Source organism: Apostichopus japonicus, chromosome 14 (genome assembly GCF_037975245.1).
Source record: "Apostichopus japonicus isolate 1M-3 chromosome 14, ASM3797524v1, whole genome shotgun sequence".
In the NCBI taxonomy this organism is placed as follows: Eukaryota; Metazoa; Echinodermata; class Holothuroidea; order Aspidochirotida; family Stichopodidae; genus Apostichopus; species Apostichopus japonicus.
In genome coordinates this window covers 376,916-401,120 of record NC_092574.1, presented here as the reverse complement: position 1 = coordinate 401,120, position 24,205 = coordinate 376,916, and the positions used below count along the sequence as shown (strand labels likewise).

Below are 24,205 nucleotides of genomic sequence, written 5' to 3'. Positions count from 1 at the left end.
GGAAAACTGTAGACTGCTCTTGGATGATAAACCCACCTTACATAGAACCTCCTGATTGCCAAACCTCATTGCTTCAAATGCCATTGCCTTTATCCACTCGATCACAGCACCAGTGGTTCATCCTAGATGAAACCTAGCTGGCAGAGGGAGGGGGGGGGGCACCTAAGATACAGTTACAGCAACTGAAGTAGATATAACTTTTGATTCTATTAAAATTTAGCAAACCTCTCCTTTACCCAATCTACTTCAAGACATGCATAAGGAACAGATGCTCTAGAACTCTGCACAAAAAGGTAAGACTGTACTTTAAGAACAAAACCTCTACATGGATCAGAGAAACAGTGAATTTCATTTAATACCTTCATTTATATTGGGGAATGGGTTAAAAATTCAGACAGTTTATCTAAAAAATCTCAAATGTGACATTTTATCACAAAATTCAAGCAGTTTTTGCCAAAATTTGTTGTATCTGAGAATGTTCATGCAGCTAGCTAAACAATTTTAGGTTGACATTTTTATGTCAAGATTCGCCCCAAGAGTCCGGCCCCCGCAAAAAGTGTAAATTATTATCCTTAGAATGTCTGTCCCATGGATACGCCAGACCTACACCCTCGCCCCCCCCCCCCCCCGGGCTGATCATGACAGTACGCCTACTGTCCCGCCTAGGCCTAATGCCAGACCAACCCATTCGAGTAATGATATATTGGTCATTAAAACAACTTTTGTGACGAGATTCGCAGCGAACTCAATAAATTATCTTGACCATGCAACATGTTTAATGACCTTAGGCCTATGTTATGAGAACATTTGAATTGTTTCGTTGTAAATTTAATGTAATGATTTCAAATGGATATGCATCTAGCATGTCATTGCTAGTTTATTTTTTTGCAATTAATACGTTGATATATTATGCGGTGTTTGTCCCACATGGCTTGCCATAGACGCACACGGTCGTGGTCAAAGGTTAAGCAACGGAGCGCGAATTATGATCTTTATATAAAGCTCACGAAAGGTTACACGAGCAGTACGTGCAGTTCGCTTCCTGGCAGCCGTTGGCTAACAATTCATACGTAATTGTAATTTGTAGCCTATTCTGTATGGGGGGGGGGGGGTAACTGCCAAAGAATGTGAATGGCAGATATATTCGCCAGCTCGAAGGTTGTGTATTAGTTTTATGGAGCAAGTTAGTACTTCACATTGTTTGAGTCAGCGAGCGTGAGAAATTACGCTAGCCTATCATATAATAGTATAGCTTAGGCCTAACGATAGGCTAGCTCACGTAGGCACTGGCGTCTATACTAGTTGGAATGCTAATCTAGGCCTAATATGATTATTCACTAGACAATTAACGTAAGTAAAGTAGGTCACTTTATATCTTCCGACAAAATACTAGACCTAGCTGGTTGGGCCTAATTACTTTCTGGTTAAGGCTAGTACAGTTAGGCTAGGCCTAACTTAATTAGCCTAGGCCTAAATGTCTTTAAATTCCTACCAGAGTAGCCTACCATAGCCTAGGCTATGCCATCTAGCACTTAACAATAACAGTAACACATCCACAAGAAACTAACTCGCAGCCGGACAAATTAGCTTAGGATGAAAGCTCTCTTTCCTTTTTTTTTTTCCATCATGACAGGCAAGTCCGTTGGTTTCTTCTCCAACTTCCAAGAATAAAAACAATAGTTTCCTCCCTGAAATTATTTTTAGGGGTTGAAACCAATGTTTTTCAGGGGAGGAAAGAAAGACGGCTTGGCTGTGGAAAGAATTAATTTAGGTAGTGAAGCAACTGCACGTAGTAAATGTGTCTTGTGATTTAGGAGAGTTTGGTGAAAGAAAGGAACATATTTCAAGAGACACTTGTACCTGTAGTAATTGAAGAAACTGGTAAATAGGAAAACAAGGAGAGGAACCAAGGAGGGCATACCTATAGGCTAAATTTTCTATGTTATTTCATTCCCACAATGAATGCCATTACAAGCAAACGACCCATTACCACTATGAATTCCACGCATGTATATTACCCCATGTTCGCATACAATCCTATGCAAACAATCCGGCCTATTCACAAACACTTTTTTATCTTCCAATCACTGAACAGTTACACAAGGAAGATACCTGGTCACATTTTCTATTTTCATACTATCACAACTTTCTTTAGCTTACTCTACAAGAATATGCAGTCAGAGCCTACAGAACAACAGTCTCCTCCCTTGAAAATAGTATGTTAGTTTCCTTAACCGTGTTATTTTTCACCCTTAACTTTACCTTTCTCCCTTCAAATCTTTTCTTACAGTTATTCCACTTACAACATCTATTCTTTCCACATAGCCTAGCCAATATGCCTCCCATGAAAAACCTTAGTTAACTCCCCTGAAAATGTTAATGTAAGTTGTTCAACTTTTAAGTGGGAGGAAAATAACGTTGTTAGGGGAGGGAACAGATGGCCCCAGGCTAGGCCTACCACCAAATGAAAATGGGAAACCTAGGCTAGCCTACCAAAGCGAAGGCTAGATAGAGATGAGGACTAACTAGCCTATCCTAGGCTTCTTATACAAGCAACAGTACTTTGTAAAATGAAATTCTCAAGCAATTAGGCCTAGCTCTGTGGTCTAATTGATGTTAGTGATGGTTCAAGTATGGAGAAAACTCTCCATGAAAGCTGATGTTACCTAGCGTAGGCAACTAAATTGATATACATGTATTAATTTGATCAACTAGCATAATTTTGACCTGAAGCTATGCTTAACAGTATTGGTCCAACTCTTGGCATATCTTTATCAGATCATAGCCTTCTTTGATGCCTAAGGCATGATTTTATGGTCTGCAGAACTGTTTCACTGAAACTTTGATTATTATTAAACCGAATTCAAACTTTGCTAAGTCGACCTCTCATTGTTGAGTAATTGTCTTTGATTTGGTTTTCAATTTGAAAACATTGATTGAAAGCTGTGAGGAACACAACTCATGGTAAACACATATTAAGAGTATTGAGAGATAAGTACAATATATAGTATCTCTGTCCTTGTTGATATAGAATATTATTACACAGTTGCTAGAAGTCATGGAAGCACATGATGGTTTACCATGAATATACTAATATGTTGTTGGTACTTGTGTGTTGGCTGAAAAGCCAGTTTTCATCTTTGCTAAGTGTACTTGTTGTAGTGTCGGTCCTTATTTCACTTGTCAAGTTTCTCGTTTCAAGAATGATGTTTATTTCAGACATTTTTCAATTTTCCAGTTCCTCATGAATGTGCTTGCTAAGTTTGTTTAAACTAGTACATGCTCTCCAAATTGTTTGACTGATGAAATGTTCTCAAATTGTGTTGAATTCATTCCTTTCAATCAGCTTGACCATTATAGTGAACAATATACATCAAAGGAAGTTTTGGCATTTTACGAAGTACTCCATAGGTTTGATAGCAATGTCTAGTAAGGTTCATTAAAGAGTCATATTGCAAGTATTAAAAATAAACAGGCACTTAGTAACAAATAGAGGTACAGTTTATTCATGTTTGTAAACATTCATCAAAAAGGTATCTGCATATGCAAACAGAAAGATGATCTTATGTAAAACTACTTAAATTTAAATTTATGTCACACCAAAGGTATATATATACTGTACATATTGCTTTGATATTTGTCTTTACAGCATTGCATTGGCCACACTGATTCACAAGGAGACTCCATGAACTGTGACTGTAACATCCTGCTGGAGGTCTGAGACATTGAAGATTCTGTAATGCTTCCGTTTGGGTATGCAGTTTACTATAGTAACACAGAAATATTTAAGCTCTGGTATTTGTTTCGTTTATTTCTGCCATTAAACCACAATCATATACATTTGTTTATATATTGTTATATCAATGAGGCAGCAGTCAGGGTTGTTTAGGTAGTCAGGGGGAGGGAAGGGAGGGAGTGTATAAAAATGAGTCTAGTTGCAATGTCTATCTGCTTTCCAATATATGAAATCTTCTTATCTTGTACAATACTGTCTCAGGTGAAAGAAGAAGATGAAGAAAATTGAAGGAAAATTGTGAGTCTTGGATGTCTGTAATGAAGCTGGATCAGGTTTAGAACAAGTGGTTGAAAGATCATAAACTCCACCAAATACGAGAAGATCCTTCAAGCCTGTCCTCTACAGAGAGATCTGGAAGTGTTATCTGGAGGTGATTTAATAGAAATTGGAGAAAAAGTAAGATTCAAGGAAAACATCAGTGTGAGCCAGTATCATGAACATCAGTCTTGTCCTCTCAACAGTTGATTGTTGTCAAGATCATTTCTAAATGTAGGAGACACGGTGCCTTAGCCTGTTGGAACCAGTCGGTATTTGGTGTGGTCAGTTTTTGTGCTAAATGTACGAGACACGGTGCCTTAGCCTATTGAAAATAGTCGGTAATTGGTGTGGTGTGTTTTTGTGCTAATTGAATGAGACACGGTGCCTTAGGCTGTTGGAATTAGTTGGTATTTGGTGTGGTCAGTTTTTGTGCTAAATGTACGAGACACGGTGCCTTAGCCTGTTGGAACCAGTTGGTATTTGGTGTGGTCAGTTTTTGTGCTAAAGGTACGAGACACGGTGCCTTAGCCTGTTGGAACCAGTGGGTATTGTGTGTGTTCTTGTTTTTGTGCTAAATGTATGAGACATGGTGCCTTAGCCTGTTGGAACCAGTTGGTATTTGATGTTGTTTTTTGTGTGCTAAACTACTATTCTTACAGAAAGGCTGAACAAGTTCCATGATATAGTTTGAACAGAGTGACACATTCCACTCATTCCAAGCAACCATGACAACATCAAAATGAACCTAATTGGTTTCTTAGTTTATTGGCATGAGATGTAGTCTGTTTTTGTGCTAAATTATTGAGACATGGTGCCTTAGTTTATTGGTATTAGTTTTTAATTAGAAATGTAGGAGACATTTTTGTGCTAAATGTATAAGACCTCAGCCTTAGCCTATTGGAACCAGTCAGTAATTGGTGTGGTGTGTTTGTATTAAATTGATAAGTTCTGCCTTAGTTTATTGATATGAGTTGCTAATTAGTGTGGTCTGTTTTGTGCTAAATTAATGAAACCTGTTGCCTTAGTTTGTTGGAATGAATTTGTAATAAGTATTTTTGTTGTCTAAAATTAATAAGACATTGTACCTAGTTTGATGGAACGACTTGGTATTTAGTGAGGTCTTTTTTGAGAGTTGTTCAAACCAGTGTCCAATAACTTTGATCTGACCATAAAATTTCATTTCTTTCACAAATTGCCCCTCTAGAAGAGTATACATGTTTTGTCTCACGGCTGACAGTTTGGTTGTTAACAGGGTTTGACTTTTTTACTTTTGCTGTTACTTTGAAGAAAAATGACTAATTTGTTTTGTATTCCTCTCCTTTCATCAGAGATCTCTGGCCTATGTTGCTCAACAAGCTTGGATCCAAAATGATACCGTGAGAGGAAACGTTCTGTTTGGTAAAGATCTCAACTCCACCAAATACGAGAAGATCCTTCAAGCTTGTCCTCCACAGAGAGATCTGGAAGTGCTATCTGGAGGTGATTTAACAGAAATTGGAGAAAAATTAAGTTTCAAGGGAAACATCATTGTAAGCCAGTATCATGAACATCAGTCTTGTCCTCTCAACAGTTGCTTGTAAAGATCAGTGCTAAATGTTCGAGACATGGTGCCTTAGCCTGTTGGAACCAGTCGGTACTTTGGTGTGGTCTGTTTCGTGATAAATTAAAGAGACATTGTGCCTTAGTTTGGTGGAATGAGTAGCTAATTAGTGTGGTCTAACGAGTGCTAAATTGAAGAGGAGTACTGTGATAATTTGTTGGTAGTTAGTGTGGTGTGTTTGTATTAAATTTATAAGTTTTGCCTTAGTTTATTGATATGATTTGCTAACTAGTGTGGTCTGTTTTGTGCTAAATTAATGAGACCCGGTGCCTTAGTTTGTTGGAATCATTTTGTAATTAGTAATTTGGTTGTCTTAAATTGATGATTGTTGCCTTAGATTGTTGGAAAGAGTTGCCAATTAGTGTGGTCTGGGTTGTGGTAAATTAAAAAGACAGTTGATTGTTGTCAAGATCAGAAAACTCAAAGATGACTCAAGAAAACTCATTTGAAGGAAAAACACCAGCTAAGCTGGAAAGCTGCAATATACAGTCAAGGTTAGTCATAAGAAAGAAAGGTTCATAAAAATACATATTTAATTATGTTTCCACCAGTAAAGTTTCAATCACAGTCTAAACTTTGTTGGAATTAGTTGCTAATTAGTTTTTTATGTTTTGTGCTAAATGTACGAGACTTACTTTGAAGAAAACTGGCTATTTCTTGTGCATTCCTCTCCTTTCCTTAGGGTTCTGTGGACTATATAGATCAACAGTTAGCTTTTTGACATAGCGCCACCCCATCATCCTTCACTCTATGACTTACCCGCCATTTACAAAACGTACGCCTCCTTGGATACCAACACAACGCTGCAGAGTACACTTTCGATTCATAGTGTGTCTCTTCGAAAGGAGTTCCTATTCTTTCCGTCCGCCGTCTTAGGCTGGAGACTAATTCTTTCTAGTAAGTAAAGTTTATGATCAATTTCATTGTATAAAAGCCATTTAAAACCCGTAGGGAGGGGCTGTTTTGCCAATATGACAACCCCTTACCCACCTATAACCGCCCCCTTAGTCGAAAACCAAAACCTCTCTGATTTTGACATAGACATTAATGACTGGATCCCTGTACAAAAATAGCAGAAAAAGACAACGTCCAATATACGTTGAAATAAACCCATCTCCAAACTCCAAACCAACCACCAAAAAGTCCGCTCAAACAATCATTGTATCAGGAATCTTACCAGAACTATCAAAAAACCCAATAAACACTTGCTAAACTAATCAATGAAGAAAAACCAAATGCCATGATCTCAAATATAAACCGTCTTCGTAGTAACGACATCCTAATCACCCCCATGACCCTAAAACTGCAAATATCCTCCTGAAACCATGGAAGACTTAACTAGGCAACCCCAAACCAAGAATCCCCCAAAAAGTATGACAAAGAAACTTCTCCGTAGTAGCCTGTGGCATAAACCCTGAAATTCAAATCAAAGATATTGAACAAGAACTCAAAGACCAAGAATACACCCCAATACAAGCTAAAAGACTCATTAGTCATGCCACAAACAATACAGCTTGGAAAGTAAAAATGACGTTTGAAGAACAAGAGCCTCAACAATCCCTAATCAAACAAGGTTTCTACTTAGGATACTCTAAACACAAAACAGAAGAATACCACGAACCCCCCCAAATCACTCAATGTTTCAAATGTCAACTCTTTGGACACACCCCCCATACTTGCAAAAATCAAACCAGATGTCTCAGATGTGGCAAAAACCACAGAGTTAAAGACTGTCCCAAACCAAAAGAAAACCCAAAATGTGCCAATTGCTCAGGGACTCATGTCGCCCTTTACAAAGGATGCCCAAAATTTAAAGAAGCTAAAACTGAAGCTAATAACAAACAACAAGAACAAAGAACCTACGCGAATGTAACCAATTTTACCCCTAAAATTGAAATAACGAATAAAATCGTCACTGAAAAAAAACTTAATATGGCAACCTTTGTAATTGAATTAGTACAATACACCTTCCAAAAAGCCAACATTAATATTAAATCTGACAACCTTGCCAGTTACGCCACCGTGTTAGCACTAAAACACCTAAACTTAAATATCCCAGAAACTGTAATTATGGAACGTCTCCACCATCCTTCAATATTTAGCCCTCCTCAATCACCTACATGACAAGCACACTCCCTCCTTCGGTCAAGTTCCTCCACCTAAATATCAACAGTATCCTTCCAAAATTAAGCCTCCTACTTAGTATATTCGCCAACCACTCCCCGGATATCATTTCTTTAAACTAAATACAAATTCCCACCTTAGCATCCCTGGTTACCAAACTTTCAGACACGATATCTCTCGATATATGGTTTGAGTACTTATTGCTGAAAAAAACAACCTCAAAGCCACCCTCCTCCCAAACAAACCCAAACAATTGAAATTGTACTCGAAAGAGACAATAAACCTCTCCACATTATTAGCTATTATAGTCCCCAAATGAGCCCATATCCACAATCAAAAACAGTTCTAATAAAAATACAATACTACTAGGAGATTTAAATGCCCACCACATCATTTTTGGTAGCACCAAAATATCTGAAAAAGGCATATCCCTCTTAGAAATATGTGATAAACACAACTTAACAATAATTAACCAAAATACCAAAACTAGGATAAACCCAATAAACAATAATACTGAACTACTTGACTACGCCATAACCTCAAACCACCTTGCAACTAAAACTCATTCGATTCAAATCCTAGAAGATGACCTAATCAGTGACCATTTTCCACTCCTTTTTGAGCTAGACATAAACCTCAGTCGCATCCAAAATAACGAATTAACGTATAATTACAATTAAGCAGACTGGACATCATTTAAAAAGGGATCATAACAAACAACACTATTGCCAATTACCACAACAACAAGCTAAATTACATCGGCATATATTGTGACAGCATTGCCCAACATATCTTTAATACCTTCAAAAAACACTGCCCCTTAAAAACAAAACAGAAATCCAAAACTAAATAGGAATATTCTTACACTAAATAAATCAGACGTCGACTACATAGAACCTATATGATCTCCCCAGATCCAACTCTAAAAACCTAAATTAACCAACTTGAAAAACAAATAAATAGACAAATATCGGCGGTCGACCAAAACCGAGTCCAAAACAAATGCGATTCAATCATTAATGACAAAAACCCAAAACACTTTTGGAAAAATTAAAGAAATATCGAAAACCCATTACAACCCAAACACAGGTAATACAGACGAATGCCTTAGAGATAAAGTAGGTAACCTCATCACAAAAACTTAAGACCAAATAAAGCTTAGTGAATCATACTTGAAAACTATATTCAATATCTTAGATGGCCCTCCATACGATAACAGATTCCAACACAAAATAAACCGTACAATTATCTGTAATGCAACCAGCTTTATCCCCAACTTCTAAGGATGTCTCAACAAAAACATCCCTCTACTCAAAGAAATAGATATAAATGATTGGTATAGTGCCACGGAATATGCAAAAATGCCTCCTCCCCTGGTCTTGACAACATAAATGACCTAATGCTAAAAGATTCCCCTCCGTGGGCCGCCGATATTCATTAACTCTCATATTTTCCCATTATTTAACAAACTCCTTAGACTGGGTCATTTCCCAACCCTGTGGACATCCGCCAAAATGATTTTAATACTGAAACTAAGTAAAGACACACCAAAATTCAAAACTATCAACCAATTAGTCTCCTACCAGCCTTAGGTAAGATTTTCGAAAGAATTATAGATAACCGCACCAGAAACCACCTTGAGCAAATTAATCACTTTGCCCGTATCAATCAGGCTAATTCCGGGCACACAAATCTACAATAAACCAAACTTTCCACCTTTTCAAAGAAATTCGCATCGGCTTCATAAAAAAACATGATACCACTGCCCTCTTCCTTGATGCCAAAAAGGAGTTCGACAAAACTTGGCACAACGGCATAAGAATTTAACTACTTAACTTTAATCTCCCCTCCAATTACACCAGACTTCTTTCCTCTTTCCTTAGTGAGCGCAATGCCAAAATATGCTACAAAAACCAACAATCAAAACCTTTTCCACTTGGTGCAGGTACTCCACAGGGCGCTGTTTTCAGCCCCCTCCCCTGCACCCTATATGTTAATGATTTGAACATCCCCCCTCTATCTAAATGCAACTATAGTCAGTACACTGACGACATAGCCATTTGGAGCACCAGTAAAAATATCTATATGACGGAACTAAATATTAAAAGAGCAATTACACATCTCGAAAAGTGGTGCTCGATGTGGAGAACAAAAATATATCCCTCAATATCTAACCTAGCCAATTTCTCCATAATAAACTCAAAATACCATAACCATATTGCCAAAATGAATCTTTTCAACACCTCAATCACTGCTACTCCTAATGCAACCTTCCTTGGTACCACTTTCGATAGCAAATTATCGTTTAATCTACTTTGTAACAGAACTGCAGGATGCTGCTGGTTCCAACTTAAATCCATTCAAATCCTCTCACACAAATATAACTTCCCTCCGAAAACCATTATCCAAATCTATAAATCCAAAGTAAAAATGATTCTCAGTTACGGGAGCATCTCCCTGCTTACCATCTCTAATCCCAATAAACAAATTTTAAACAGAATCCACACCACAGCTTATCGACTCGCACTCAAAATCCCTACCTATATTGCTACTTTGTACGTTCTCCGTGCAGGAAACACAAAATCTACTTTCACCCGACTTGAAGAATTCAACACCAAGTTATACAATAACAACCTCTAGAACGACCCTTTGATTGAAGACCTCCCCCTGAAATACAAAGTCGCAACAACTCACTACCCCAAAACCAAACCCTTTCTGTATTCACAATTGTTACTTTCATTCCATTAAAAAAATCCTTTCCTAAATGGTTCTAGGCCCAAGTATACTTATATATACAGATTATATTGTTACCAAACAATAGAAACCACAACCACTCCCTACCCAAACAATAGAAACCACTCCGTCTCCACAATTCTCAGTACTTAAAAAATTCCTCTCCTTTAGAAATCCCTCCCTAAGTGACTCTTTGACTCTGACCTCGGGTATGATTATGGCTATCCTGTCCAATGTAAATATATAAGACTTCATTTACCAGCAATTCCCTGACTGAACATAGACAACCTTTCCAAGAAAAAAAAAAAAAATGTCTATTCTATAAAAACAAACTTATTATCCCCCGTAGGACCTCTCGCCAGGTCGACCAGGGGTTAAACTCCTTTTGATTTGATATCAACAACAACAAAGACAAAACTTTTACTCGAATTAAAAAAAAAGGTAACTAATTTCATTTATTTCATTTCATTTATTGATTTTTGTTCTATTTTAACATAAGTATGACATATGACATAGAAGGAGATAAGAAACAAAACTTGTGAAAGGAAGTGTATTAAAAAACCCTATAGGGCTTGTCGGGTAGTGACACTCCCTAAAAACTCCCTAAACTCTAAACTCCCTAAAGACATCATGATTAGATTTTGGTTTCATTTAATCAATAGGTAGAGGAATTGGACACTCTTGCGCAAGATATCAACGACTTGAAGTACTCTGCTCAGGCGGCCTCCATTCTAGGTATGTACTTAATAATAATATAATAATAATAATAATCAATGTACTGTGTTTGGAAAGAAACTTTTTGCTGCTTTGGATGAAGATTAAGGATTCTTGTTTTTCAAAAGGCAAAATGCAAGATGGACTATATATGAAAGGATGAATACCAAAACTTTAAGAAAAGAAATTGGGTGGGGGGGGGGGAGGGGGAATCAGGCAGAGACCATCATGTTACTACCCTGTTAATTTTGTGTAGGACGCTGGTTAATTTAAAAGGAAGAAATCCTTTAGTACCCTTGAGTTTCTGAAAGGTTTCTTCTTTGGGATAACAGTGGAGAGACATATCGATGTTCTCTTTTGGGTCTGATCGTCAGGAAAATGCAGATTAAGCTGCCGTGTCCATTTGGAACCTTGGAATTGAACCCTGCTACTGGAACAAATGTATTCCATCAGAGCATAGACAATGATTCAGAGAAATATGGCCTTTATATTAATAATCTGTTGTTTTCTTTCCCAAATTTTTCTCTTTGGTTAAACAATGAGTGAAAAGATTCATTCGGTTGGAAGCAGCACCGCCCCTTTTCACACCTTTTTTTTTGGGGGGGGGGGGGAAGAGACCTATTAGCCCTTAGGGTCTGAAAATATTACAATAGGATTATTGTGGTGGACAGGACAGACAACAGTTATTTTTGCTTGTAGCTGAATGTATGATGTTCAGGGATCACAAGGAAGTATCAAAAGCCTGATCAAAACTGCCGTCTTTTGTACTATCGAAATTTGTCAGAATAAAGAAATTGAAAGCCAAAATATAAAGAGTTTATCTGGCCTTGTAGACTGCGATTGAACCAGTCTCTGTCATCTACAAATAATAGAAAGTGGGTATCCATTTCTGTTTGTGACAGCAATAACAAAAAATGACTGCAAATTAACAAGTTTTTGTAAACTTTCTCTATTCAGGGATTTGAATCCCAAATTCCACTCGAATATACCCCCCCCCCCTACTTATGAACTGTCACGTAGCTCAAGGTGACAAACTTACTACAAAGATGAGAATAGGCCTTAGGTGGTTCCTAATTCAATGACATTTCTCACAGTTAATTGAGTTGACTTCCCCCACCCTCCAGATTATCCTCACCCATAGAAAATACCCTCCACCCAAGAATACATAAAAAAAAAACCATGGCTTACCAAGAACCTCTCTGCGTTCATTTTTCAGATTCCAATGAACCTTTCATCAGCAAAGGAATGGCGCAACTCGGTCTGAAGGACAATCGACCGCTGGCGGAATGGCTTGACCGGTACAACGCCAACCAGCCGGACCTGGCCGCCAAGCCCAACTTCACCACATTTCCACTGGACTTTAAGCCGTCACCGTGCAAACCGCTCTTCTTTGACATAGCTCTGAACCATATAGAGTTACCCTCCTTGGATGAGAAACTGGAACAGAATAAATCGTCCCCGCAGGGGGGTCTGGGTGGGTTCCTGCGTGGATGGTGGAGCGGGGGTGAAAAGTAACTCTCGATTTGCCACGATGTCGGAAAAAGGATTTCGGAAAAAGGTCTTTTGTATACATAAGCCGGTAGTATTTGGGAGGGCTTTCACTCTTCTCCTGCATGTGCTGTAATCATCTTTTATTTAAGTTTTATTTGATTTTATTTGTTTTTTAGTATAGAAAACTACACCTTGTTGCAATGCAAACACCTCTGTGTTTGCATTGCAACAAAGGAAGGCCAAAAAGAATAACACTCACTTTTTTAACCTGGCTTGGCAAACAAAATTTGAAGAATATTCAAAATGGGATTTGGAATTTTATATATTTTGGATTTGGTGTTTGTGTGTTTATCTTGTTTATCTTGTTTAGAGAAAAAGAAGAAAAAAACAGCATCTTTATTTGATGGGGCTTTAAAGTTTTAAAAATGGGTTTCGGTTGTTGATTTCTTGGTCTACAAACATTGTGGTGCTTGACTGACTGACACTTTATGGGGGCATGATAAGGTGACTGAATTTAATATTGGCAGGAGTTATGGATGGTAGTTGGAAGGACCAGGGGGTGGGGTGGGGGGTGGTGAGGCGAAGGATAGAGAAGGAGAAATGAAAGTGAAGAGGGAGAATCTTTGAATTGAATTTTCAGTTTGCAGTAGCACAGGTTTGCTGCATGATAAGGCTATATTTAAAGAAACTTTCAATAATGCACTGTTCGTGTATATAATTTGGGGTGTGGTAGTCGGAGCCGGGGGGGGGGGGGTGACTGAGACAGCAATGAAAGGGAGCAACCTTTCCACATATATGTTGTTTGTGCTATGGTAGTAACGTTTCCTTTTTCAAACTGGAGGGCAAAAAATGTAAAAATTGAGTTATCTAAAATTAATTCAAAATCAGGTTTAGTTAATAAATGAAAGTTAAAGACAATTTTATTGATGGTAGCAGGGGCGCCATGGTATTGTAAACTGAATCAGCAATCAGCCATGGAAGGCCAACTCCTTTTTGTTGGGAACTTGTCGTCAAGCAAACCTATGGATTCAAGCCCTATCTGGCTAAAGTAAGATGGGGTTATTATTTTTATCTAGGAGAAATCAATTCTTTTTCCCCTCATGTTGAAATGGTCTTCCAAATGTTTAAAAAAAAATGTCCAAAAAGAATGTACTGGTGTGAATTGGATAGCCACCTGGTGTGAAGTAAAAAGGCCATAGGCTTATCCCATATGTACATGTGACTGCTTAGTATCATTAAATAACTGCCCTCCAGGCTGATATTATAAATAATAGAAACATAGAAACTAACTGTCTGTTGTCACCCAACCATCTCAATAGTAGATGCAGGTATCACTAAGAATGTTTATGAAATATGTATTGCATGTTTTGATTAGTATTTGCATAATAATTTGATGAGGGATAACCTGTTTCTGGACAGGTAGTTGAAGGGTATTAACTGTGGTGGGAGGGATGAAGGTATATCCTGTCCATGAACTGATTTGTCATTAAAAAAAAGAAGTTATTTCAAAGTATCATTCTTTTTTTTCCTTTTTTTCTTCCTTTTTACATGAGTATTGTAAAAGGAAAAGCAAAGATTGAGTTTGAGCCAGGGACCTTGAGATGCAAAAGCAAAAGTCTTTACCACTAGACCATTAGGTGGGCCTCTGGTTTCTAAAGCTTTACAAATATTTAAAGATCCTGCTGTTTGGATTGCTTTTTTTGTAAAAACATTTTCTCCACTACTCCCTCACCCCCGATTAGCTAGTCAGGGGGAGGGGTGGCGGCGAACTCACCTTGTCCGCGTTGAACCTTGTCAGGGGGAGGGGTGCCGGCGAACTCCACTTGTCCGCGCCTTTACCTTGTCAGGGGGAGGCGACCTCACCTTGTCCGCAACCTCACCCCCTCTCATCCTCCCCCCTCTCATCCTCTCACCTGTCACCCTCGGTACTCACCTTGTCCACCTGCCAGGAGGAGGGGGACCGCCCGCCTTCGGGATTCACCTTATCCACTTGTCAGAACTCCTTTTGCAAATACTCACCTGGGGCTTGAACCGATGCAATCCAAACCAATCGCTTACTGAACGATGGAATAACCAATTACACCATTTCGGTTCCCTCTGGAAAAACTTCGTTTCTTATATTTATACTTCCACTCCCTCCAAAGAACAGAAAAGTAAAAGGCTCTGTCTAGACATTAACCGCAGACATGATGCTCTGTCTGGGAATCGAACCGGAGACATGGAGTTTGTCTGTGTCTCTCCAGTCCAGAGCACTACCAACTGCGCCACTAGAACTGTTGAGAATTAATGCTCGTTTCTAATATTTAAACTTCAAAGTCCAGAATGGAAGAAGGAAAAGAAAAGAAAATCAAAATGCTCTCTCTGGGAATCGAACCTGAGACACGGAGTTTGTCAGTCCAGAGCACTACCAACTGCGCCACTAGAACTGTTGAGAATTAATGCTCGTTTCTAATATTTAAACTTCAAAGTCCAGAATGGAAGAAGGAAAAGAAAAGAAAATCAAAATGCTGTGTCTGGGAATCGAACCTGAGACATGGAGTTTGTGAGTCCAGAGCACTACCAACTGCGCCACTAGAACTGTTGAGAATTAATGCTCGTTTCTAATATTTAAACTTCAAAGTCCAGAATGGAAGAAGGAAAAGAGAAAAAATCAAAATGCTGTGTCTGGGAATCGAACCTGAGACACGGAGTTTGTGAGTCCAGAGCACTACCAACTGCGCCACTAGAACTGTTGAAAATTAATGCTCGTTTCTAATATTTAAACTTCAAAGTCCAGAATGGAAGAAGGAAAGAGAAAAAAATCAAAATGCTGTGTCTGGGAATCGAACCTGAGACACGGAGTTTGTGAGTCCAGAGCACTACCAACTGCGCCACTAGAACTATTGAGAATTAATGCTCGTTTCTAATATTTAAACTTCAAAGTCCAGATTTATGACTTATGAAAAAAATAGAAATCATATAAACAAAAAGCCTTTTCCGGTCACTTGGTCAGATAATTACACGAAATAAGTGTATAACAAAGACAAGGGTGTCTTCTACTCCACTTAATTTTAATTTTTTATTTTTTTATTTTAATTTCGATGGGTGCTTCAGAGAGGACAAGAGAGGGGCCTTAAAAGAGGGGGTTTTCCAAATTGTGCACTTATAAAGAACACGTATTTCTATCGGGTCCTTTGAGACCACGTATCTCCCGAACGGAAGCAGATATGGACCTGGGAGTTGCAGATTTGGGCTCCTGAGCATCGGTTACCCCCTGTCACGTCATATGGGCAAAATCGATTTGGGGTCAATTTTTGGCAATTTTTATTTGCGACAAAAATAGGTTTTTTGTCTGAAAAGTTTAAAAAGTACTTCTTTTTGATACCCAATTCCAAAATAAACTTCAGATTCGTAATCAGCGTGTCGCGAACTACCAGAAAAGATACACATTTATCGAATTTGCGACAACAAGTTTTTGCACCTCAAACTTGAAAAAGTAAGACCGAAAAACTTTTACGACGAACAAAGGATTAAAATCTTTTGTTGCCCCTAAAAGTTTTTCCGTTTTCTATTGTTCCTCTGAAAAGTTGCAAACTGAGCGAAATAAAAGGGCGCTCGACGCATCTTGCCAGTGATACGTGATTTCAAAGCAGTCAAATCAAACCTTTGTTTGTCATCTTGAGTTTTATCTTGACATTTATGAATAAATGGGTCAAATTTTGGCATAAATTTTGGAAAAAACTGCTTACGGTTTTTAAAGGTGAAAAAACTTTTTGTCGCAAAGGCGATAAATGTGTATCTTTTCTGGTAGTTCGCGACACGCTGATTACGAATCTGAAGTTTATTTTGGAATTGGGTGCTGTGTGGGGGCGTGCAGGGGAAAAAAACGATTTGTGATTTATGAAAAAAATAGAAATCATATAAACAAAAAGCCTTTCCCGGTCAGATAATTACACGAAATTAGTGTATAACAAAGACAAGGGTGTCTTCTATTCCACGTCTAATTTTAATGTCGATGGGTGTTTCAGAGAGGACAAGAGGGGGCTGAAAAGAGGGGTTTTTCAAAATTGTGCACTTATAAAGAACACGTATTTCTATCGGGTCATTTGCAGTGGCGGAGCTAAGGGTATTGGTCGAGGGGGGCGAGAATGGTCTGTAGGGGCGCTTTCGAAACTATCTAAGCGGAGCGCCACCACGGGTTTGGCGCGGAGCGTACCGAAAATTTTGAATAAAGATGCTCCTTAGATCGGCGGAAATGACACTTTCCGGGCCTTGCTAATTTGCAGATAAAGGATAAATGTCAATAGGTAGATGAGAGCGCAATAAAAACGTCAATAATAGCATATAAAGTGGTAAAAAGCTAAAAAAGGGCGCCAGCAGTCCATTTGAGTCCGTCAGGGGGGGGTATCCGCCCCCTGACTGTATGGACGCTGCGCCACTGCCAGATAGACCACCCCCCTCCCCCCCATGGTACGCCATTTGACGAAAGAATAACACACCCTCAATGCAACCTATACCTAATGGACACTTTCGTGGTATGATTATAGTCCCCCAAATGAGCCCATATCCAGCATAGCATATATATGTTCTAATAAAAATACAAAACTCCTAGTAATTGCCCACATTATTTTTTCTGAAAAAGGCAAATCTCTTAGAAATATGTGATAAATACAACTTAACGATAATTAGCCAAAGTACCAATCCTAGGATAAACCCAATAAACAATATTACAGAACTACTTGACTACCCATGTAACCTCAAATCACCTCGCAACTTAAACACATTCGATACAAATCCTAGAAGATGACTAAATCAGTGACAATTTTTCCACTCGTTTTTGAGCTAGACATAAACCTCAACCGCATACCAAATAACGAAGTGACGTATAATTACAATAAAACAGACTCCCTAAATACAACAACCAAAACAACGAGCTAAATTCAGTGGCGGCGGAACCGGGGGGGGGGGGGTAAGCGCAACACAACTACGTCTTAGGCCAATGATTTGCCTCATTTCAGCCAGTTCTCCAACATCCCCTGAAAGATATATCCTTCCAATGGTAGCACATTTCCCATGGATATATCCTTCAGGGACATGGGGGGGGGGGAGGGTAGGTGCGGAGCATTGCAGCCAGAGCATTCAAACGATATGATAATTGATTGTCTCTATCATGCCTCATCGAATATTAGTGTTTTAAATAAGAGTGTAATAAGCTAAACGCTATACACTCATCAAAATTTGCGTTTACACTACGAGTACACGCAAGGCGTGGAACATGGCTCTATGTGCGCAATTAATTATTAAACGAACAAAAACACAATATTAGCATTTCACCTGTACTGTATAGGGTACATGCATTCGTGACTGTGCTTGGTTCATAGAAATTTGTTGGCAACTGCACATGGTTTGGAATTACCCATTTGTTGACATTAAGAAATGCTTTCTGTTTTTTCTTAGGACATTTATTTAATTATTGCATTTAATTACAAGTAGTAATTTACTACACTCAAAAACGTCTTTGCGAGTACACTACACTCTAAAAACACTTGGGTTAAAATTGACCCAAATTGGGTCACTTTTTGACCCAAATGAAAGTCAGGAGGGAACCTAACACATTTGGGTCAAACTGACCCAGAAAATTAGGTCAGAATATGTGACCCAATTTATGGGTTGAAAATTTGACCCAGAAATATTGGTAAATATTGACCCAGGCAAGGGTTATGATGGAAAATCAACCACATTTGGGTCAGCTTGACTCTTATAGGAAAAAATACATAAATGCAAAAGGCTTCATTTGACAGTGCATTTATTGATATAACTCCTTCAAAGAAAGTGAACTGCTGCAAAACTGCTAACAACTAATGTAAAATTGCAACAGAAACTGAATGTTTCATTAACATGGTACCACAGTACAAGATCTACAGGAAGGAATTGTTTGTAGCATTACCAATGATTTAATTTTTTTTTTTACCCCAGTGCAATTTTAACATAAAAAAAACAATTTCAACATTTTATGAACGAACACTTTCTAGCTAGACATGTGTGTGTCTTCATAATGATAGTTATCAGCTAAAGCATAGACTAGCTCGCTTGGGGAGGTATTTGCCTTACTTACGATGTAATAACAAAAGAAGAAAATGACAATCAAAACATGGTTGCCAAGTTTTTAAAAGATGGGGTGATGGATGGTCAGGCTTGAAAATGTTCACTAAATTAGGCCTCGTAAAGAAAGATCCCCTCCCCCCCCCCTTTAACACTTATCCATGGATTTCATTAAACGGCGGCAAGCCTATTAGTAATGAGGCCAAATATTATGTGTAATATTTATACTGCTGTTGTACATAACCCAGCACAAGTAAATATTGTATATGTAAATATGTGTAGAATGGATACACAGATTTCTGCATTCCAAGAGCCGTTCAATTGAAAAAAAAGTCCAAGAAATTTATTTAGAGCAGATAACTGGGACTGGGACAATTCATATAATTTCCTTCTAAAATTTCATGACAGCAAAATATTTGTGAGCTGCAACTTTGGAACTGGAATTTATGAGATGAAAACAAATATGATCATACAGGCTGAAAAGGTTTTGCCAATTCTTCTTAGAATACAAGCATATCTTTGCTTTGTATATGAGGCAAGTATGCCTTGGTCCCATAAACGTGATTCACCTAACAGTTGAGATTTCAACTAAAATCACACAACTTCAGATGATAATAAAGGTTCCTCGGCATTGAACAAAATTGTGTCCAAATTCTTTCAACTGTAATGTTAAAAGGAATTGTAATGGACAGTTGAATCGATTGCCAAGTTAATTCTAGTGTTGCACTGTGCGACTATTGTTTCAACTTTGTTGAAAGTTCTTGTTGAAGCATATATATGGGACCCAGGCCTGAAAATTTTCAGCCCTACTTCCTTTTGATTTTCAAATATGTCTTCAATGACACAACTGATAATGACATTTTCCCAGGTACATCAATGTCGTATACAACAGTCTGGAGGAACTGCCAGGTGTTGTATGATTGCCATTGATAATCCATATCAAAAACATGAAAACACTTAAAACATAAATCAATGGCATTAAGCAGCAACTCCTGTTGAATGGCTTCTCTCTCTATGATCATGTAAGTTTGTTCCGGGCTAACCCTGCTGCTTCCAATAGCTAGAACGAATGGTTGCTTTTGTTTCACCACTTCAAGGTAGTGTGGAATATTGGTTCCAATCTGAAATGAAAAAGAAAAGGTTATGGAAGCAAACTTCTTAGATTTATTCAAATGCTGCCTTCCATATAGAAAGGATCATATATTGTAGTACTCCCCAGAAGGTGGGGTATTGATAGAAGCAATCTTTGTTTTGATTAAGGATGTGCAATATTTAGCATTTCACAACCTCAGTGTTGAATAGTGCCACAATTTCATAGAGGGTTATAGAGGTGCCAGGTATTTTATGCATTGTACTGAAAACAAGGTTTTTTTACTAGTTCAGATATTATGAATTGTTGGGCCTCTGTAAGTTAATTTGAGGCTCATCCAGGAACCCTGGACAATTGATTATGAATGAACACAGTGTTCAAAGGTTAACAAGACAATTATACTATCCCACTATACTGCCTGGAATACCACAATGTCCTATCCGATCGGTGTGAAGTAGATTGTACACTCTTCCACTGCACACTCAACATATTCTGCATTCACATTTATATACATATATGTATTCATATATCATGTGTATACTGCAATGAAGAAATCATTGTTACAACTCTACCTGTAATAAATTTGGTGTGGGGTTTGTACAATGCAACCTGGTGCAGTGGTCTGTGTGAGAACTTGCTAGTGGGTAATGTTTTCAAAATTTCTGGGGCTGGTGAGGTTATTCGAGCATTTTGATTGGCACAGCTGCAGAGCATTAGTGACCGATGCCTTGATAGTCCCCTTCCACCATTCCCCTTGGGAAAGTGGCTGAATGCATCGTTCATGTCTTTCAGATGGGAACATAAAATGGTGGTTCTAGGAGCAGGGTGGGATTGTAATTGATGAATGTCTTGTCTCACCAATCAATACACTGCTCGAGAAGAGAAGGCAAGCTCTTTGCCTGTTTCATCCATAATTGTATCGTCTGTCAATTTTCCTAGATGAACCTGTAACCGACGATGATCTAATAAAAGGAATTTTTCTACTTCAAATTTAGCTTTCAGCTCACCTTTTGCAAATCCACAAATGAAGTTTGGGCATCTTCAATTGTAGCCCGTTTTCCTTTGCCCTTCACCTTCTGTGACCCAACAGGTAGAATGCATGGAATGCACTGCAGTGCAATATTGCATACTTCATCATCTGTAAAGAGGGAAAATAAGAACCTTGGGGAAAGATTCACAGACTTAACACCCATGGAGGCACTGATTATGCCCATGTTATAAGCTAACACATTTGTGGTAATATATGATGATATATCAGTTAAAAAAATGTCTTTCAGTGGAACAATATGCATTATATAGTGTGGATAGGATCTCTGATGGCTCTACAAATCCACCAATTTCACAACAGCATCTCTGATTGTGATCCAAAGTTGGGTGGATGCCAGGCCAATGAATGTTCGTCGATGAAGCAAGACAATATTACCAGAATTCTGATGCGAGAATAGAACACATTTGTAGCTTATAACAAATCTGATGTCATCTATGTTGACTGTGCAGGGTTGTGCCCATGCCAGACCCGAGGCACTGTGTACTGACACATGGCAATCAGGCATAATACTTGACACTTTTCTGTTATCTGACTGGCCACCTTAATCCCCTGACTGACCCCCTCCTCCAAATACACACCATTTTCATTATTTACCCTGACTGAGGTGAAGCTCAACCGGGGGCCCACTGACACATCACTGGCAGTGTCACATGAAAACAGTTCACATGCATTTTACCTGGGTTAAGTTATTGCAACTTAGTTACCTGATAGTTGACTGCTGTCTTGAACAATCCCCAGGTGTCGAGACCAACCATTTTGCTTGTCAGCATAATGCAGTAGGTTCCTAGCGAGTGCAGGTGTCCATAACAGGAACAATTTGTCTCCACACTTTGGCTTGATGACTTCAAAGTCCAGATTAATCTGAAAAAGGATGAAATATGTGACAAGTCTGCACAGAAAGCATTTTTTTGTGCCCAGACTTGGACTGTGAACATTTTTTTCCTATAATATTTTACACAATGATGATTCATGATATATACAATATACAATACTGCTATTGAATAGATTTACACATTGTGAGTGTGGGTGAAAACAATTTATCACAGATAATAGCTTTCAAGTTGGTAAATTTTGGTAGCCCATCGGACTACTGCTACTCAGTGTTCTGACAGTTCTGGTAGTCCAACGTATATTTGGTTGTCTAGGGCTACACTCCACTACAGCCTACTGAGCTACCACGTATTTCGAACCCTGGCGATTATGCCAGGGCCTATATCGATTGAGGTTTGTCTGGTGCTGGCATCATAATCTGAATATTTTCAATGAATGTTGAAGCAATTTAGCTGAAAAGTGCACAGTGTACAGGCACCCTGTGCTACTTACTTGTTACAACAACACCCCCTCCCCCGCTTAATTGTACATACTTAATTTGTAGAATTAATATACAAGTATTTATCGTAGGGTATCTCAAGGTGCCCGAATACTGCGTGGGCCCGAATACTGCGGGGGCCCGAATAATGCATATCAACCTAGGCTACCTAACAATACGTTCCAATATTACTGATAGCAACGTGCTCAAAAAGCGCTATGAACATATAAGATCTGCTAGACCTACTTATTTTCAACCATAATATATGCAAAATAGGCTGTTCTTTTTTACATCTTGACCAAATATACCTAGCATAGGCCTAACATTCTAGGCTAGGCCTAAATGTTAATTTTGTATGATAATTCAAAGTTTTCATTGCCAAGAAATTTTCAAATGAAATTGTTGTAAATTTATTCCAAGTTCTGCTTCTTTTTTGGTCTTCTTTGCCTTTCCTTCGGTAGTCTGATAAGCTACAGTATGTTAGTACACCTACTGCTTAATCAGATGTAACATTAGCTATTTAACTAAGCTATTTTTGTTATTTAGGCCTAACCCTAAAAGTCTGGTAAAAACTCTGATGATTTTTTTGTTCAAGGTGCTTGCTCCATATCTTACGTCAGGCCTATAACACTATACGCAGTAGGGCCTAGGCCTAACGTGAGGCTAAACTAGTACTAGGCCTACGTACATTACGCATATTGCAAATGCTTCACACTACAGTAGCTGCCCTGTGTGTACAAAAAAAAACACCTCATTAGCCTGTCCAAATCTAGCCGTCATCCTCATGATCGCAAATAGGCCTAGCCTAGGGGCCTAATCATATTTACTTAGCAAACTTGACACAATAATGCTTGATTATGCATCGTCAACAATGCTTACTTATGCAGTTGTGCATCGTCATATTTATTTAAGATATACAGTTTGGCAAATGTAAAAATATGGAATAATGTTTGGCCTCCCTGCAAGTCCATGGGTCTATCCTCGGGCGATCCTAACATTATTAATAGGCCTAGGCCTACAGGATATATTGACATCTTACTTCTTAGGCCTATCGAAAAACTTTGCATTTTTTGTACGTAGCCTAGGCTTACTGGCAGCGACTAGGCTAAACGGGTCTGTTTAACAACTTGGACAGAACTTTCTGTTAATTAGCTGAATATTTTACAATTTCAACCATTAGGGGCCTAATATTCATATCAGGATCGTGGATTTGTATATCAGATACTAGAGCCTAGTTGAGGTTCCGTACATGTATACATCATCTCAATATTTTAAAGAAACTACATAGCCTAACCAGATAGCCCACTGCAATAGTGTACTGTTTACTGTTTACATGCCTAGCCTATGTTATGGCTTAGCGTTAGGCCATAGGCTAGTACGACTACGAATTCAGTCACCGACTTAGCCTTACGTTATGTCTTTGTATGCTACGTCAGCATTTCTTGAAATTGAATTACATATAAAAAGATATTTGCACATGATACCATACCTTAAAATGAATTAGCCCATTCCATCAAGCCCCATTGTTCTAATATATCTTTCACAAATGCATCCATCTGTGCTTCTGATCATGTTCGCTCTGTCAGCAAACTTGTCCTACAGCCAATTTGTCTATGGCGCGCGCGCAGGGCCAATATTATCAGACGGTCAATGTGTGTTCGTTAATTGGCTGATCTGACATGATGCACTCATATGTTGACCAATCTTAGTCCAATATTATTTTGACTAGTTGATGAAAGTCAGTTTCGGACTTAGCATTAGGTCAGCTTAGTGTATCGTACAACCCAAATTGGGTTATAAGACCATCGACCCTGCGTTTGGGTCATGAATATGACCCAGGTGTTTTAAGAGTGTACGAGTAATAGCTACTCTCTTAAAACACCCTCGAATATACAAATTACAATGCTTTTACAGATATTTTGGTGCAATCTGAGAAATTGCAGGCTTGAGACCCATATCTT

General features: G+C 38.5%; 2 protein-coding genes and 1 long non-coding RNA gene across 3 annotated transcripts in view; 1 reads left to right on the top strand and 2 right to left on the bottom strand.

The window, feature by feature from the left end:
- Positions 1 to 13,735, top strand: part of LOC139979544 (gamma-adducin-like) — a 31,061-nt gene extending 17,326 nt beyond the window's left edge. The window contains exons 6-12 of the mRNA XM_071990465.1: positions 3,650 to 3,753; positions 3,998 to 4,192; positions 5,383 to 5,533; positions 6,337 to 6,551; positions 10,861 to 10,952; positions 11,174 to 11,246; positions 12,442 to 13,735. The gene's annotated coding sequence lies outside the window, so the exon portion shown is untranslated. The remainder of the gene's footprint in view (positions 1 to 3,649; positions 3,754 to 3,997; positions 4,193 to 5,382; positions 5,534 to 6,336; positions 6,552 to 10,860; positions 10,953 to 11,173; positions 11,247 to 12,441) is intronic.
- The window catches only part of LOC139979390 (gamma-adducin-like), a 481,086-nt gene that overhangs the window by 192,837 nt on the left and 264,044 nt on the right, over positions 1 to 24,205 (bottom strand). The window lies entirely within an intron of this gene.
- Positions 18,231 to 23,838, bottom strand: LOC139979964 (uncharacterized). The gene is made up of 4 exons (XR_011797411.1): positions 23,734 to 23,838; positions 21,640 to 21,796; positions 20,895 to 21,025; positions 18,231 to 19,918 (listed from the first exon to the last, which is right to left on the bottom strand). It is a non-coding gene; the product is annotated as an uncharacterized lncRNA (long non-coding RNA).